Raw genomic sequence first — 12,385 nt, forward strand, 5'->3', positions numbered from 1 at the left:
GTTTGACAAGTGGCAATCTGATTTTTACTCCTTTGCATTTTCATGGCCATTTTAGAAGTATTGAAGTGATTCCAAACACAGAGGAAGCCTCCTTAGGAGGACTGACTTGGCAGCCCTCTGCTGAGAGAAAAGGCTATCTCCTTTCCCTTCTTCCTTGTTACCAGGACTACTCAAATTATTTGTCTGCAGGAAATGCCTTGGCTTGCTGGGAGCACTAATGGGCATGATAATCAATATTGCTTATACCAGTACATCACACTCTAGGTAAGGGATTTCAACAGTAGATTTTCTTTCTCTGGGGATTCAGTCAACAACATTTATACAACACTCACAGCATGCAAAGCATGGTGTTAACATGGGAAAAGAAGGCAAGAGAATCCTAATGAATGGATCCTGCTCTTTAGAGCCTTCTTAAATAGTTGGGAGAGTAATAAGAATTTTTAGTCAGGGTTCTCCAAAGAGAGGGGGAGACAGACAGAGAGAGAAGGGGGTGGGGGTGTGGAGAGAGAGAGAGAGAGAGAGAGAGAGAGAGAGAGAGAGAGAGAGAGAGAGAGAGAGAGAGAGCGCTTTGTTACAAGGAACTGACTTATGTGAATACGGAGGTTGAGAAGTCCTAAGATCAGCTGGAGACCCAGGAGAGCTGATGGTGTGAATTCAAGTCCAAGTATAGAAGACCAGTGTCCCAGCTCAAGCAGTCAAGTCAGAGAAGTTCCTTCTTATACAATCTTTTTGTTCTGATTGGAGAGGGCCACCCATGTTAGGGAGGACAATCTGCTTTACTCAGTCTACAATTCAAATGTTAATCTCATTCAAATATACCCTCGCGGAGACAATCAGAATAATATTTAGCCAAATATCTGGACACCATGTGGCTCAACAAGTTGACACATAAAATTAACCATGACAATAAGTATATGTAGACATGTAACTTATATATTTCATGTGCACTGTGTAAGCTTGTGCTCAAGTGCTCAGTGATATTAAGCAGAGACTGTTTTGCCTTTCTCAGGGATGTGATGGAGTCACAGAGGATAGGACAAGATGGCAGCTGAAGCCACTTCCAAATGAATCACGTAGGCATGAGCAGGGACAGTGAGTTGGCCCTGTGGCAGGAATCTAAGAGAGACCTGAGGCCAGGTACTAAGCTGATGTGGAGAACAAAAGAGGCAGAGATGTGATCAACCCCCATGTCTGAAATCCAGGAGAATGAGATGGAAGAGGCTGCAGATGCACTGGGGCCTGCAGTAATAGGATTGCACCAAAGGATATTTGCTGCCAACCAATGCTCTCTTTTACAAACTGTTTGTGCAGGTCTGTTAAAGTATATATGGTAACCAAGGTCAAGTGCCTGCTTTATTTAGGGATCCTCTGATTTTTTCCTTAAAGAGATAATTATGCCTTCAAGGCACAAAAAAGGGGGCTCAATGAGAGCTGGTTGCAAATTGTCTCCAGTGAAAACTTGGAGGTGTCCTGCCCCATAATTCTACTTGACTGTGCATGAGATGTAGTGTAGTTTGGTATGAACAATTTATAGAGGACTGTAGATTAGGCCTTCAGGTGACCGATATGGCTGGCAAGGCAGAGTGGGGGTGTCATAAAGCAGCTACTAGGAGAAACAGTGTTGTGTTAGAGCATATCGTCTGAAGAGGCAGGAGATGAGGGAAGTTCACGGAAAGACGTGCAGGTTCCAGAATCAGGAATCCATAGAAGTCTGTTTGGGTTAGAAACATGCAGTTTCTATGGTCTGGGGTGATAAGAAAACTAGAACTCCAGGTAGCCAGGATGTTATCAGAGAAGTTAGGATGACAAATCAGTAAGAAGGTCTAGGCAATCAATAAGAAGGTCCAGGCAAATCAGTAAGAGGAGACAAAGTATGCATTATTTGCTTATGCTGTGTAACCAATTACCACAAACTTAGCAGCTTAAAACAGACATTTATTATCTCACAGTTTCTATGGGCTGGAAGTCCAAGAACAGTTTAGTTGGGATCTCCTTTCAGAGTGTCGCAGGCTACAATCAAGCTGTTAGCCAAAGATGCACTTTTATCTGAGGTCTGAGGTCCTCTTCTTAGGTCAGTGGTTCATAGAATTTAACTCCTCATGTTTGTAGTACTGAGACCCTCAGCTCATGGAGACTTCCCATCATTTCTTGCCATGCTTCCCTTTCTACGACATGGTAATTCGCTTCTACAAAGCCAGCAGAAGAGCATCTGCTCATGCTTCTTGTCTCCTACCTCTGGATCCTCTTTTAGAGGGCTGGCCTGATTAGATCAGATTGATTTCCTTTTGATTAACCTAAAGCCAACTTATTAAGAACCTAAACTACACCTGCAGATCCCTTCACCTTTGCCATATATTGCAATGTAATCATGAGAGTGATGTGTATTATATTCATAGATCTCATCCACCTTGAGGGGAGAGTACTAGATAAGGCTTGAGTACCAGGGGATGGGAATCTTGGGGGCCATCCTAGATTCTGCCTACGACAAAGTGTAATCAATCAAACTAATGTGATCATCTCACATTGAGTTTAAGAAACAATATTTCTCCTCCAGGGACCTTGTATGTGTATTTCCTGTGAGGTTCATACTGATTTCCAATCGCTGGAGTCTGCAGAGAAAGTGGACAACTGACTATACCTACAGGGCCAGAGTGTGTTCAGAGGGTGGGAATACAATATGTAGGTCTTTTTTTTAAGGGGTGGGGAGGGGAGTGATGTAATGAAAACTGATAGCTGAAAATTATTCCATCTTCTCTATCACTTTATGAGGGATAACTGGGGGTATAAAATGTAGTATACTTTTGGTATAAAATGTAACTTACAAGTAATTGAAACAACTCAGCTCTGAAGAGAATTATGTCTGTATTTGGTGAAAAGCTATGGTAAGGGAAAGGTAAGACTAGACATATTTTTAAATAAAATTTACACACATTGGGAATGGATTGGATTTTGGGGGTATGTAGAAAAGAGAAGAGAAATAGGAAATGTCTCTAGGGGGTTAAAACTAAAGAACTAGGATGGAGATACAAAAATTTTTTTTTTGTTTAATGCACCTTTGGAGGCCTCTTTTGAGCAAAATAATGTTGGAGAGGAATATAAAAATATTTAGGATATGGTTTCTCTATTCAAGAGCTTAGAGTGTTATGGGAAAAGAGAGGGTAGGTGAAGAGTTCTTGGTATCAAATACCATAAAAAGATAATGATGGCAAATAGATTTGGGTTATGAACAGTGGTGTTCTCAGTGAAGTCACTAAGACTAGGAAGAAGGGTTCTAGGTTTCTGAATTTGGGAAAAATGCCCGTCAGAGTACTCTACACTCGTGGAAGAAAACTGAATAAGTACCAGTCAATGCAAGGATAGTAGCTCCTTCAAACCAAGGATCTTTGCTCTCTCACATAAAGTTTAATCAAGCAAGAATCTTCTTAGGAGGCTGAACTCTTCCATTTTATCTCTAGCCTATTAAACTAGCTGGACTCCATCTTTCAATGGTCACCATTAGTCAAATTTCCTAAATGTGGACTATACCTACAGAATGATGTAGTCTACATTTTATCTGATGGTCCTAATTTTATTTTTTAAAATTTTGTTTTAAATTTTTGTTTTAATGCAGCATTAAAAAAATAATTAATTAATTTTTTGTGAGAAATGAGTTTTGAGCTTGATTTCAATCTCCCCTAACAAAGTCTGTCAAAAAAAAAAAAAAAGAAGAATGATAGTTACATATCTAACAAGTTACACAATATGTATAAAGATTATTATGCCTTGAAAGAATTAGGTAAAGTTAATGTTTCGTTAAAATATTTACATCAATGCTGCTTTATAGACTGCTTAACTTTTTTTATATTCTTTGAAAAGATCAACAAAATTTGCAAACCCTTATCTAGACTGACCAAGAAAACAAGAGAGAAGACAGAATTTACTAAAATCAGAAAAAGAGCAGGGGCATAGTAGAGCAGTCACTTCTTCTATTATGTTGGAGTGGGCTTTGAGGAGAGAGACATCCTTTTCTTTTTCTGGTCTCTGCTGGTGACTCTCCTTGAGTCCCTGCAATAGGTTGTCTGCTGGGCCACCTGCACATAGCTGTATCTACTGATGTGGTGTTGAGGCACTTTTGCAGCAGCTGTGGTTATGGCAGTGGCTGTTGTGGGCCACACGTGAGGAAGTGGTGTTTTTGGCATGCTCCTGGCCTGTTTCCTGGCAGGGGGTGCTGCCCTCATTGCCTATGACCTGCCTACAACCCGGGAGTGCCCTTTTTCTTGCCTGCATCTGGGTGGAGGGGGCTGGCCCTCGGCTCTGATAGTCCTAATTTTAAATGCTCAATTTCATATTTTCTCTCTCTCTCCTTCTCCATTTAACCCACATGTAATATTAGCTTTATCTTAAAGAATACAAACTCATTTTAGATATCTGTTTAAAATGCAATCTTGCTTGAAAAATGAATACTGTGTTAGCTACAGTCTCATCTGAAATCAACCACACTCAAAGTCTGGAATTATTCAGAAAAATCTGCTCTCAAAATACAAATGCACCATTTTATTTTGTAGATGTTTCCAGAGTTGCTGAGTACTTTAGCTTTAATTAATGTCAGTAATGAATTTAAAATTGGGGAAAAAATCAAGCAAAAAATGACAGGGAATAAAAACACAATTCTGAAATATCATTTATTATAACTAGCATGTAGTGATATTTTGATGAAGTTTATATGGAACAAAATTTGAATCTTGTACAGCATATATCAGAGCACTAGTGCAATTTTTGGATTTCATTAGGGAATTAATTAATGATGACTTGAAAAATGTATTCTAGCAAGTACCAATCTACTTTATGACAAATTGATTAGTGCCAAGTAGTAATAATTATATTCCACAACTCTAGAGCCTGCTAAACAACAGATTTAACTTTGTTTCTCTCAGAAAACCCAGAACAGTGTGATTTTAGGAATTATTCAAAAAGCATTTGTTGAATTGTGTGTTTGTTTTAAAAGCCAAGTTTCCCCTCCCTTCAAAGGACAGTGCGAGGTCAACCACCAGGCTTGCGGAAGACGTAATGCTTCCCCCAAATGGGGAAGTGGGTCTAGTGGGGTATGGCCAACCGCAGCATTGCAAAATCCTTCCTGGCTGAGCCAGGAGAAATTCTAACTTGTGTATTCTTTGCTAAGGGGCAATAAAATAGTGTTGTGTCCAAACCTCAAAGGAGGAGGGAGCTGGGTGGGATATAATGGAATTCTTGTGTGTGTGTGTGTGTGTGTGTGTGTGTGTGTGTGTGTGTGTGTGTGTGTGTGAGTAAAATTGTAACATAATGTAAATAGGTAAGTCTTGCTTGCAGAGCAAGAGTTTCCTAAATACTAATCCTCTCTTGTGATTTCTTATGTCCTTGGCATTAGAACATGTTTTTTTTTTCCTTGCCATAAGATGCTGCAACTGATGGCTGATATATTATTAACCCACTTAACACTGTGCAATATGTTCCCATTGCACTTGGAAAAAATTCAAATGCTGCTGTCATTAATTTACTTTATCTGACCCAATGGAAGAGTATGGATGATAGAGGCAACACACCACCTTGGATAAAACCTGGTCACTTTCTATTCCATTTTATTCTTTTATTGTCATTGTGGCACATAATCCTATAGAAAATTCATAATTTTTTATTTGCTTACTAGTTTAATATTGATGGACCTTTGACAGATTTCCGTGAGTGCAGAGACCTTATCTGTTGTACTCACTGTTGAATTTTCAGTGTCTAAAATGGTGTCCAGCACATGTAAGTACTCGAATATTTGTGTGATATAGTTGAATGAGGAAGTGGCCCTGTTATAAAATGATTAATTTAGATGGTGCATATATACTTCTTGGGCTAGGGTCAGGTGCATAATGGGTCCCATCTCTCTCCAGTCCTTATGAAGGAGGGTCAATCGACTCTTTGCAAGTGCTACTTGAGCAGCATTTAAACTCAGATATCACAAAGTTGGTTACATGCTTTCCTTACCTATTTATTTATAATACCCTGCTCTAACCAACTGAGCTAACCTGGCAGCTTCTTACCTATTTATTTAAACACAAGATAATCTACAACATAGACTCTGCTAAACTTTTATCCATTTTTGGCAAGTATCTGTTTTTGTAATGATTTTTTTAATCTATAATTTGTAACTCAGATTTCACTAAGTTTGAACATCCTTCCTCCTTAATTAGGGTTTATTAATGAGGTTGTTATTAAACTATATGACAGGACTGACTTTTAACTTAATCAGACATTCACATGCTCATTGTATTTCATATACTTTGTACTGTTGTTGGGATAAGAATGGGTGTGCAGATATTTGTACATACCACAAAATTAGATTATGACTTATTTGCTATATTAAAAAGAACTGCATATCAGGGCTTATGGGCTTTATCTGCATAAACTAAGCCTGCCTGGGGTTTTTCCAGCAACAAGGTCTGTTAATTAGCCTAGCTCCACACAGCTTGGTTAAGCTTGCGCATAGTAGACTTATTGTCACTGACACCTTCCTGTTCTAATTCAGAAAGAGAGCTTCTTCATACTCTAGAATCAGAAAATCATTACCTAAGGCAGCTGATTTTGACTTTCAATGTAGGGAGTTTGATGAATTCTAAACATTTTTGCCAGTGTCATCAATTCACCTATCTGGCCAGAATAGAAAAGAGTGTGGATGATGTAGGCAACCCATCACCACCCTCAATAAAACCTTGAGTCATTCTAGGTAAGATGAGAAAGCCAAGATTCCCCTGGCTGTGCAGAATGAGCAAGAATCACCGTTTCTTCCTCACTTCCTCCCAAATCCTATTTTGTGTCTCATAAAGCCCTTGGAAAGGTTTCTGTGCAGGCTCTCTACTCCACATTTGTGTGCTCTTTCCCATGCACCCTTCCTGGTTGCGAGCAGTTGGGGCTTCATTGTTCCTACTGTTTGGGACCTGGCATATCTCTGCTTCCATGTGGAAAAGGCTCAGAATCTCTGCTTTAGCTACTGCATGCCTGGAACTCAGTTTCCAGCCTGGGCTCACTGACCTCCTAAGTGTTGGAGTATATACTCTACCTCTACCCAATAGGAATATGACCTAATGTGATGTCATAGGGTGACAAAGGATAAAATCTACAATTCATTATTGTGTGGAGTGGTAGATCATCTGAAATCCATGTGCAGGCATTGCTTCTGTAGCTCTAGTTTTCGTAACGCAAGTTGGCTATAACAGGATTGAGTAATCAAAGGGCACAGTTTGCATTCTGAGGACCAGTATAAGTCCTTGAACCTACTTGGAAATTGACATGAGTCCTGGAGGAGGAAGCATGGTGGAGCTGTTAAGTGCTTTTTCAACAGTGCTTCCTTAACAGTGGGTCTGTGCTTTGCTTTGCACAACACTGAGCAATGAGAAAGTGAGAAGCAAGCTCGTGCTGATGGGTGGCTTGGAGGTGGGAAAAAGAGGGACTCTCATATGACCCTAAGCTTAATGTACTCAAAGGCAGCAGCATTTGCTGAGAGATGTTTAGATTATATGGCTATAAGAAAACACTCCTGCTGGGAAAGTGAAGCAGTTTGAAACTGCCCATTCCCTAGTCCCTTTCTGATGTTCATTTAGAAACAGAATGCATTAAGTCCCTACTGTGTGCCAGGACCCAGGGACATACTACTGAGCAAAGTTAATTGTACTCAAACACAATTTTTGATAATGTAAGTTATTTTTAGAACTTCAAATTTGTTTAGGAACAGGAGGTTTAGGGCCACCATTCTCTCATTGTAGCAGGACAGACTGTGTTTCTAATTCCTAAGTTCCCCAAATACACTCCAAGTCTTCCATGTTTTATTTTTTTCCCCTTTCTCTGCCTTTAATATAAGCAACTTGTCAGTGGCATACGGTTAACTGGGCACTCACTATGGTCTGAAATCCTGAAAAGATCTGGTGAGAAGGCGATGGAGAAGATCCGGTTCTTGCCTTTACAGAGCTCACAGTCTGTCAGGCTGTAAATGATAAACAAAATTACAACATGATGTGAGAAATGCAGGAATAGATGTCTACCTAGCACCCTTCCAAAGGTAAGCTACATGCTACAAAGCCAGGAAAGCTTTGAAGGAGTCTCACCACCCAAATGAGATAATAATATCCAAGTTATAGTTTTGTTTGGGGAACTGAGTGAGATACTGTATCTAGGACACTCAGTATATTGTTATCATTCACACCTATTAGTTATGATGATGACGAATTACCTGTTCCTTTTTATTCTTGGACTAGAGGAATTTTATTTAAACCTATCTTAACACCCCTTGCATATTAAACTGTCTACTCACTCTTTACTCTCCCTTTAAAGATGCCTACATATCCATTTTTCTTCTTCTCCCACTCTAGAATACTTGTCTATCTACTTGGTTAAGTTAAAACAAAAGATCTAAGGCAGGGGTGGGCTGGAAGTGGAACTGGGAAAATGAAGGCAAATGGAAATTAGAATATTGTAATTCTACATGCATCTTTGCTTATCCACAGAAACTGGAAATCATATAAAGAAAGTGACCAGAGAACGTGGATGTTTCTCTTCTGCTGAATTTGAGACTAATGAGATCTGTCACTGGGGACCAGATTGGGTTTTCTAGGCTATGAATAGAAAGCAGAGAACCCACATCATGCTCAGCATGTTCATAGTCTTTGAGTAGGAAGGCAACAAATAGTTTAGGATGATGGAATTAATTTGTACTTATAAGAATTTTTAGGAAAGGTACTTAATATAATTTCCAAATGCAATGTATAAAATAATATATTTTTCTAGGGATAAACAATCTAGTGATAGTGATGCACTTGGTAGATGTAAGTAGATACCATCTTTGAAAAGCATTTAGGGCATTAATAAAAGGGCAATTTGCTCCCTGAAAAGGAGCAAATACAGCTGCAGTCTTGTTATATCTTTCTGATGTTCATTACTCTATTGTATTAGTCTGTTTATGTTGCTTGTAACAAAATACACCGTAATTTGTAAGAAAATAAAATTTATTGCTTACAGTTTCAGAGGCTGGGATGTTCGAAGTCCAGGGAACATATCTGGTGAGGGTCTTGGTGGTGACTTCAGTGACTCAGGTATCACATTGCAAAATGGTGGAGCAGAGAGAGCAAGGTAGTTCCTCATGTACTCTCCTTTTAAAGCCCTCAGGACCACGCCCCTGACCACCATTATTAATCCATTCACTATGGCATGTTCCTGCAATCTAATCACTTCTTAAGGCCCCATCTTTCAGTTACCATAATAGGATTTCCCACCCTCTTAACAGTTACAGTGGGGCCCAAGTTTGTAATACATAAATCTTGGGGGACACAATTCAAGCTTCTATGAATTTGGGGGGAGGACATTCAATTCACTACATCTATTTTTCTAAAAAGTTGAAGATGCGTAAGAGGCAGTATCATATAGAAGTTAAGAACACAAAGTCTGTCACCAGCTTTGTGACCTTGAATCATCAGCTTCTCCATCTCTTTTTTTATTACTATATTTACAATGTAAATATTTATTTATGTTTCTATATTTACAATGTGATCATATTTTGTGGCCCTTTACCAATTTCTTGCCAATCCTCCCTTTCTTCCCCCTTTCCGATCTCTGGTGGCCTCAGTCCTGTTCTTTCCTTTTGAAAGCTCAGTGAATTATTGTAAGCCTTCCTTCCTTCCTTCCTTCCTTCCTTCCTTCCTTCCTTCCTTCCTTCCTTCCTTCCTTCCTTCCTTCCTTCCTTCCTTCCTTCCTTCCTTCCTTCCTTCCTTTTCTCTCTCTCTTTTCTTGTTCCCACTTATGAGTGAGGACATGTGTATATCTTTTTCTGTGCCTGACTTATTTCACTTAACGTGTTTTTCTCTAAGTTCATCCATGTTGCTGCAAATGGCAGAATTTCATGCCTTTTTATGGCCACCATTTTGTGTTTACATACCACATTTTCCTTATCCAGTCATCCATCAATGGACTTTTAGGTTGGTTACACCTCTTAGCCATTGTAAATAAAGCTGTGATAAACATGGGAGTGCAGGTACCCCTTTGACATGATGATTTCCATTCCTTTGGGTATACATCCAGCAGTGGGATTGCTGGATCGTATGACAGTTCTATCTGTAGTTGTTTGAGCAACCTCCATACTGTTTTCTATAACAGCTGCACTAATTCACAGTCCCACCAACAGTGCAGGAGGGTTCCTCTTTCTCCACATCCTCACCAGCATTTGTTATTGTCTTTTTGATAATCGCCAGTCTAGCAAGGGTGAGCTGATATCTCAACGTGGTTTTGATTTGCATTTCTCTGATGCTGAGTGATGTTGAGCACTTTTTTCATGTGTCTGTTGGTCATTTGTATATCTTACTTTGAGAAATGCCTACTCAGCTCCTTAGCCTATTTTTTAAAACCAGTTTACTTGTTTTTTTTTTTTTACTGTTAAGTTGTTTGAGTTCCTTGCATATTTTGGAGATTAATCCTTTGTTGGATGCATAGTTTGAGAATATTTTCTCCCATTCTACAGGTTGTCTTTTTGCTCTGTTACCTGTTTTTTTTGCTGTGCAGAGCTTTTCCAGCTCTAAAATGAGAGCAATAGCAAGTTATTTCACAGGGTTTTATGAGGAATAAATTAGAAAATGCTCTTACTATAGTTATTGGTACACAGTAAGCACTCAATAAAATTTGCTATTACAAAATTATCCCATAACATATACAATTATCAAGTAACATGATATGGAGAACCTTTATCCTAAAGGCACAAATATTACCTTCTTTTAATAATGCTCTGTTTCACTTTTTGGCCTTTTTGAGTATAAGAAATAAAACTATGACAGTATTTCTGTATAACTTTTTAGTGTAAGAAGCTCTTTGTTTTATGGCTGCCTGGGTGTGTTCCAAGAGTTGGGGGTGGAGAGTATGGCTCTTCCCACTACTTCTGCCATGGAAGTCTCACCTGGCACTCAGCCTACTTTCAATGCACTAGGTCGGTTCAGGCCCTGTAGCTCATTTGCATCTGTTATAAAATCAATACTCCCTCTGCAGCTTAGGCAATCTGCCTCAGAGGAGACCAAGCCAGCAGAAGTGCATGCTGCCTGCCAGTGTGGGGTTTGACTTGGTGTCAGGACAGGAGGAAATTTCTCTATGTTTGTGCCAGGTTTTAGTGGTAGCATGTTGAATCATATTATGCAGATCTGATGCTTTGGACCTGAGCTGGACATCCTTGCTCTTTGACTTTGCTATACCTGCTAGCTCCCTCGGGTGGCTGTAGATGTTGATCAGGGCACAGAGACCTGATTAGTCCTGTTCTTCATATGTGAATTGGTATTCTACAGAAGTGCTGCTTCTAGAAGTAAGCAGCCAGAAGCCCAGAAGGTAAAGGATAAATCCTAGCTGATATATTACAAAAATATTGATCTCTGAGGATTTTGTTGCTGTTTCAGATTGGTCTGGCCAAGTTTGCAGAATGCCTTAAAACTTTCAATTCATCTTTTACCTGTCAATTAATTGTTGCCCTGCTTGTATTTATTATTAGCAGAGCCATCATCCTTTGCTTCACAAGGACATGGAGTGACTAATGTCATTAGCCCTAAGTGTTCACAGGAGTGGAGCCCAGCCTGGGCTAATGTGATGAGGTGGGGCTGCTGCAGAAATGGTGGTATGTGTTTAAACACCATTTTTTTTCAGCACGGGTCCTGTGACATTTTAATTTGTCTACATGCAGATTCTGAATTGGTAATTCTGACTAAACTGACTTATCAACCATTTCCAAAAATCAATTGCTGAAATTTTTTTCAATTTATTTTCTGGGTTCTCTGAATCAGCCAAATCAATCGACAGTATAATTACAAAAAAAGGCACAGTGGCAGTTTCTCATGGCACTCAGATGGAAAGAGAAAAGAACAAAGTCCAAGCCTCATTTTCCCCATTAGTAAAATATAGGGTTTAATACCAACTTCATGGGTTTTAATAAGATGACTCTAATAAGGAAATATTTGAGGAAATAAACAAAAGTTCTTTATAAATTGTATAGTCCAGTATGGAAAGTAAGGTGTTAGATTTATCAAAACACCATTAGGTTCAATATCTTATTTTCTTGAGGCTTTCTCTACTTCATTTCCATTAAATATTCCAAGGTTCTTTTGGAGCTTTCAGCACATAGGTTACATTTTTTTACAGTCTTTATCCTCTTTGGATAAACACAATGCCTGCCATATTGCCTCGGTGCTGGTAAGAAAAAAGCTGATGAGAACATTCTGAGGAATCACATGCACTGTGGGTCAATCAGTTCCTGTTGTGATCAGTGACCAACACAGCCTTTGGCTGATTACTTCTCTGAGGCCCACGCTTCCATTTCCTGTGTAGCACGTGGTCCTGAGCTCATAGTTTTCTAGCCCCATGGGCCTTG

Source organism: Cynocephalus volans, chromosome 14 (genome assembly GCF_027409185.1).
Source record: "Cynocephalus volans isolate mCynVol1 chromosome 14, mCynVol1.pri, whole genome shotgun sequence".
NCBI classification, from domain to species: Eukaryota; Metazoa; Chordata; class Mammalia; order Dermoptera; family Cynocephalidae; genus Cynocephalus; species Cynocephalus volans.